The following is a 6,000-nucleotide window of genomic DNA, read 5'->3' as shown; positions in this document are numbered from 1 at the left end:
ATGTTGGGTTAAAAATGTAATGTAAAAAATAAGTGTTCATTTCTGTAACATATTTGAGTATTATTTCATGATTTGCTTGTACAAATTTAAAAAAAAAAAATGTTTAAAAAAAACCCTCGGCTTGTGTTCATAGAACATCCCATGGTCCTAAATAAATCTGTTAACAGCTGTTAATGTTTTTTTTTACTTTCACATTAAAAATTCAAACTAAATTGTCAATTATTTGTTGCTGTGAAACACTGTAGCAAGAGAATGCAGCCTATCTCCTTGCTACTATTGTATGATGTTTCATGGACAGCAGCTAAAATACTCATGTTTTAAACGTCACATCGAGCTCGCCCATCACCCCAGTATTTCTGTGACCGTCCTGAACATGCGTTGGATCTGTACTACATAAACGTACTGAGATACTTGAGCTGAAGCCAATGTTTGTGACCCCTGCATCATCTCAGGAGAACAGGCTTTTCCACAGAGTATTCAGGGTCCAGGCAGCTCGTGGATGAAGGGCAAAGATGATGGCAAAGATCTGAGACAATCATGCTGAACCCATTCAAGATTGCATAATGCACCTTTAATGATGTTTTCAATGGGCCACTGACAGCAACTTCTAACTAAAAACTGTAATGTTTAATTGTTTTTTTAACCACGGAGAGCTACGTTTAATTAAAACAATTATGTTTAATTGTGTCAGGAGCACTGACAGCAGCATTTAACAAAAACAACAAGGTTCTACTGTGTTCAGGACCATGGACAGCAGTTTAAACAAAAGCACCAAGGTTCTACTGTGTTCAGGACCATGGACAGCAGTTTAAACAAAAGCACCAAGGTTCTACTGTGTTCAGGACCATGGACAGCAGTTTAACAAAGAACAAGGTTCTACTGTGTTCAGGACCATGGACAGCAGTTTAAACAAAAGCACCAAGGTTCTACTGTGTTCAGGACCATGGACAGCAGTTTAAACAAAAGCACCAAGGTTCTACTGTGTTCAGGACCATGGACAGCAGTTTAACAAAGAACAAGGTTCTACTGTGTTCAGGACCATGGACAGCAGTTTAAACAAAAGCACCAAGGTTCTACTGTGTTCAGGACCATGGACAGCAGTTTAAACAAAAGCACCAAGGTTCTACTGTGTTCAGGACCATGGACAGCAGTTTAAAAAAGAACAAGGTTCTACTGTGTTCAGGACCATGGACAGCAGTTTAACAAAGAACAAGGTTCTACTGTGTTCAGGACCATGGACAGCAGTTTAAACAAAAACAAGGTTCTACTGTGTTCAGGACCATGGACAGCAGCGTTTAAAGCTCACTCATGATGACTCGTGCTCCAGCACTGTGGACAGTGGCGCTATTGACTGTTACCCGCTAAAAACAGCCGCTAAACACTGAACTCTGTTGCCCCTGATATTTGCAGAAATATGCTATGTGTTTATTGAATTCACACCTCTGTATCTTTAAATATGCTAATGTAATGCTGGTTATAAACACCTGCAGCTGGATCTTCCTGTTTCTGCCTTTTCTATCTGTGGGCAAGTTTTAATCTCTTTTCTGAATATGTGAGCCATAAAATTGAGTTCTAACAATAGATGATTACAGTCTTGCTATAGATGCCTTTCTAAAAGTAATGAAGACAATAAGATTCATTTCAGGTTTCACCAAAGGATGAATAATAGTTATAATACAAACATAGATCTAGGGTTGGAACTCCTAAAAGTATATATTTTGTATTTGTTTAATCGTTTTAATCGTCATATTTTTTGTGTGTGTTTCTGTGCTCTGTGCCTCTCCTCTCCCTCTCCTCTCCCTCTCCTCTCCTCTCCTCTCCTCTCCTCTCCTCTCCTCTCCTCTCCTCTCCTCTCCTCTCCTCTCCTCTCCTCTCCTCTCTCTTCCCAGACGGCCATCAGCAGGAGGGTCCCCCTACATGAGCCTGGTCCTGTTCAAGGTTTCTTCCTGTTAAAGGGGAGTTTTTCCTTGCCACTGTTGCTTGTCTGGGGTCAGGCCCTGGGATTCTGGAAAGTGCCTTGAAACAATTTTGATTGTATAAGACGCTATATAAATAAAGATTGATTGATTAATGTTTTGTCAATGGTCTTTGATTTTAGCTATATGTTTGAAACGAATAAAAATATAAAATAAAAATATAAAAAATATCAAGGTTCGACCCAAACTGAATTGGATCCAAGTTGCACACATCCCAATTATTCCACATACTCGAGTTGTGATTCAAACCTTTATTTATTTATTTATTTATTTATTTTTCCGTGGTTAGGTTTCCAACACTTCTCCTCACCTCGATACTTGCAAATCAATCACCTGGTCTCAATAAGTAGCTCTCAGCATTGGAAAGTCACGAAGCAGCTCCCTATCCTCGCACACGGTCTCTTTCCCGGCCTGATACAGTGCAGACCCACCCCTTACTGTCTGCCGTGACCGTCCTCCACAACATTAGACTGTATTCTTTGTACCTCCCCCTTTTGCGCCCTCAGTCTGAGCATCCCAGCCTCCTTTCCTCGATATCCATCCCACACCCGCTCCCACAGTGTGAGAGGAGGAGAAAAAAAGAGAGAGAAGGGAACAGTTTCAAACACGTCGGCATATATCTCACGTCCAGAGCTCCCCTCATCTCCCTTCCCTCCAGACGGACTTCATTAGTTCATTCCTCTGTGTGCCAATGCCCGAGACCACACCGAAACGAAGGATTTTTTCCTCTTGAGCATGAAAAGGATTGCCAAATCGTCCGCAATCCAACATTACCGACTGAGCCGACAGCATGAGCACTGGATACATATGCTCCAGCAGAAGTTGTTGGCTGGAGAACTAACGAATCCCGGACCGCAGATCCAGCGAAGAGGCGAGAGTCAGTTTTAGGTAAGTGCTGCTATCCCGACCTGAGCTCTGATATGACATGATCATCTCTGCCTTATCTATATGTATATATATATATATTCTTGCTCATTAGTGAACACGAGGAAGAGGCAGGGCTGTTTTATGGCACAGTTATGGCGATGTTGCGTGGTCAGCGTGTCAGTGGGGTGGCTTTTCGGGATGAGGGGTAATTTATTCTTCTTATTGTGAAGCTTTGCCCCCCCCCTTTTTTAATATCCTCTTCGGCTCCGCTCGGACTGACTGTCGACGCCGCGTTCCGAGGTTGGTACCCAAGGATCATCTCACAAAAGCATGCAAATCGGTTCTTTTCTCTATTCTGCGTCCTCTTCCCGCACGCTGTGCGGCGGCGATGCTGCAGAAGTGCGGACATAGAGGTGCCGGGAGGAACAATAAGCTCGGGACACGCGGCTGGCATATTACGCAGATCTTTAATGAGTGGCATTAGAGGGGCAGCAGTCCAGAGTGGTGGCGGGGACGCAGGCCCGCAAAGGCGAGCACAACATTTGCGTTGCCCCCCTGCAGCCGTGGCTCATTTTCTCGCTTGTGCATCAGCAGAAAAGCTGTAATAATGTCACAGCAGCCACTATAGTTGGGCTGCGCAGAACTTCTGCTCCTCCAACAACCAGCAGCTCCCCAGCACTGCTGTGAATGGCTCGTTCTAGATTAATAACTGTGCGTGCAAGCGGACAGTTTACAGCATCTGTGTTTATGTGGACGTGCCGACGAAGGTCTGGCGTGTGCGCGCCAAACCCGGCACGTACACGCTTGTTTGTTGCGCGCGCGTCTGCTTGCGTGTTTGTTTGTGTGTGTGTGTGTGTGTGCGTGACTGGCGCGTGTCACCGGCGAGGCAAAGTTGGCGTTCCGTGCTCCGTCAAGTAGATCTGATTGCTGTTCCACAGACCAACTGCGAGGGGAGCTCATGCTCTTCTCCTCCGCAGGTGTCCGCGCGCGGCTACAGGCGCGAGAAACGTGGATGAGACTGATACCAACTGTATGGAATTAGACAAGTGGCTTCTGCATGAAAATGGCCCTGAAGCAGCCGTCTGCTCTCCCCGGTCTGACAATCCTGCCGGTTTGTCATATTCAGCTCATATATTCGTGTGTTATTAGGACAAAATGGCTGGAAAGAGACTTGGTTTAATCCAAAATAAACATGACGCATCACTCAGACGGGGAACAGGCTTGTATGTACTCACAGCACGTGGCTCTGGAGGGGGTTTGCGCATGGAATGTGAACCAGTTTAAGCTTTAATATCTTTACTGAACGTCGTAATGGCAGCACATCGATACATCCCCCAATATTTGCTCCCACCGTGTCCTCCGAGGGCAGCGAGTCCCACAGCTATGGCAGAAGAAAAGCTGCCTCATTCAGCACGCCTCATTCAATCTGGTGGCCTTTTCAGTGGCAAAAAGAGCTGGCAACGTGTAATGACTTTTAGAAGGGGGGGGGGGGGGGGGGGGGGGGGGCGTTCCACATCACAATGCCAGCATGGTAATGCCAGCAGTGGCTGAGGGCTAAATATGTGTCGTGGCTTCAGATGACCCAGCGTGGAGGATGATGCTAGCAAGAGGGAGCACAAAGCATCAGAGGTCCTTAAACACAGTCATTTGATCGGGAGTCAGCTGGAAAACGCCGCGTTTCCCTGAAACGCAGCGGGGAAAGCGGCTCTAAGCAGACTTGCAGGTCAGTGATTCTGATTTCAAACATTCCTCCTCGCGCACAGTCGCCCAGGTGTGCCGTCTGTGTCAGGACTGCGTCTGCCAACTGTTTTTGTAGTGGAGAAGAGAGAACAGCACAAGTGTTGTACTGGCAGAGCCCAGAAGGCCCCTCTCTCAGCCCCTCTCATGCAGCTCCCCTCTCTGTCTCCCCTTGTTGCTTTGGCGTCAGATGCCCACTGCAGCCACCAGAAGGCTGAAACCCCAACTCCCCCCCCAAACCCCCAAGAAAATCTGTTTTGATATGACACAAACAGCAGGGCGACGTGACGACTTGTGGAAAATGTGCAAAAGCTCAGCGTTGCTGGCGGGGATCTGAGTGTGTTTTTCGAGAATCCACCGACCTCCGGCGGGAGCTGCCTGACCTCGGCGCCGCCGGGTCTAACTTGTTACTGCACGATATGGGGAAAAAAAGAGAGAAATACCATTTGAGGCTCCCAATTACAGGCTGTGTGGCTCTAAATAGGTTGATCACACTCCAGGACACAATCCAATAATACTAATCCCCCATTAAGAGTTTCACTACACAATGTCTGCATTTTTAACGCCGTCCCACCTGAATATTGACACGCAGCAGCCGCCGTCGACATATATCACGCCGGGAAAACGATGATTTATTGTTAGTGCGGTCGGCCGGAGCGGTTTGTGAAAGGCCATCTCGGAATGAAATTTACTGGAGCCGCAGAAACGGCGCAAAGCCCCCGCGGTGAGGCCGAGGGCGGGCTGGGAAAAACCCCCTCGACCGGCATGCAAACCCAACTGGGGAGTTTTCTGGAACTAGTTAGGGATTCAGCTCACACTGTTCTGTCTGTCTGCGGTCTCCTCGTCCACCCTCCTTTGCTGTAGCAGCAGCGGGGGAGGGGGGGGGGGGGGGCGAGGACGCCACAAACTATTAATTCTGTGGTTATTCTCGTCTTAATTGTTTCAAATATCAAACCCCGCATTAATGGTTCCCGCTTGCCAGGTGGACAGAGCCGCGGTGCTAAATGGGGCCGCCGCCATCCTGACCCTTGAATCATTAAACACTGTCAGCGAGCTCGGTTATTACTTCTTAAAATATGATAACTCTAAAAACACAGCAATAACCGGGGTGATTTATCTTGCCTGACTGCATCGGGCCGCGTTGTTGCCTGGTTTTCACGTCTATTTCCAACGGCCGTGAGCCAGGGCGGAGGGAGAGGAGTCGCTCGGCTGTGCTGCGGTCTTCCACAGCAGCAGCTGATCCGTGATTACACACTAGAACCTCTAACTTCATTTGCTTCACTGTTGTGTTCCCTCCAGCAATATCATTTGATCCGCCGCGGCCCGGAGATGGCGTCCGAAGGTATTTTAAACAAAATCATTTCCAAGCTCCAGGAACATCTCCGGGAGCGAGTTCGTCCAGCCGTGACCAGAAGCTGAC

The 6,000-nt window shown here is 47.5% G+C and overlaps 1 protein-coding gene across 1 annotated transcript in view; it reads left to right on the top strand.

Annotated features, from left to right (window-relative positions):
• Nucleotides 1-2,515: 2,515 nt before the first annotated feature.
• brinp1 (bone morphogenetic protein/retinoic acid inducible neural-specific 1) overlaps nt 2,516-6,000 on the top strand; it is a 62,421-nt gene continuing 58,936 nt past the window's right edge. The window contains exon 1 of the mRNA XM_029837933.1: nt 2,516-2,864. The gene's annotated coding sequence lies outside the window, so the exon portion shown is untranslated. The remainder of the gene's footprint in view (nt 2,865-6,000) is intronic.

This window comes from Takifugu rubripes, chromosome 6 (genome assembly GCF_901000725.2).
Source record: "Takifugu rubripes chromosome 6, fTakRub1.2, whole genome shotgun sequence".
NCBI lineage: Eukaryota > Metazoa > Chordata > Actinopteri > Tetraodontiformes > Tetraodontidae > Takifugu > Takifugu rubripes.
The sequence above is the reverse complement of the archived record's forward strand: the minus strand, read 5'-3'. Positions and strand labels throughout refer to the sequence as shown.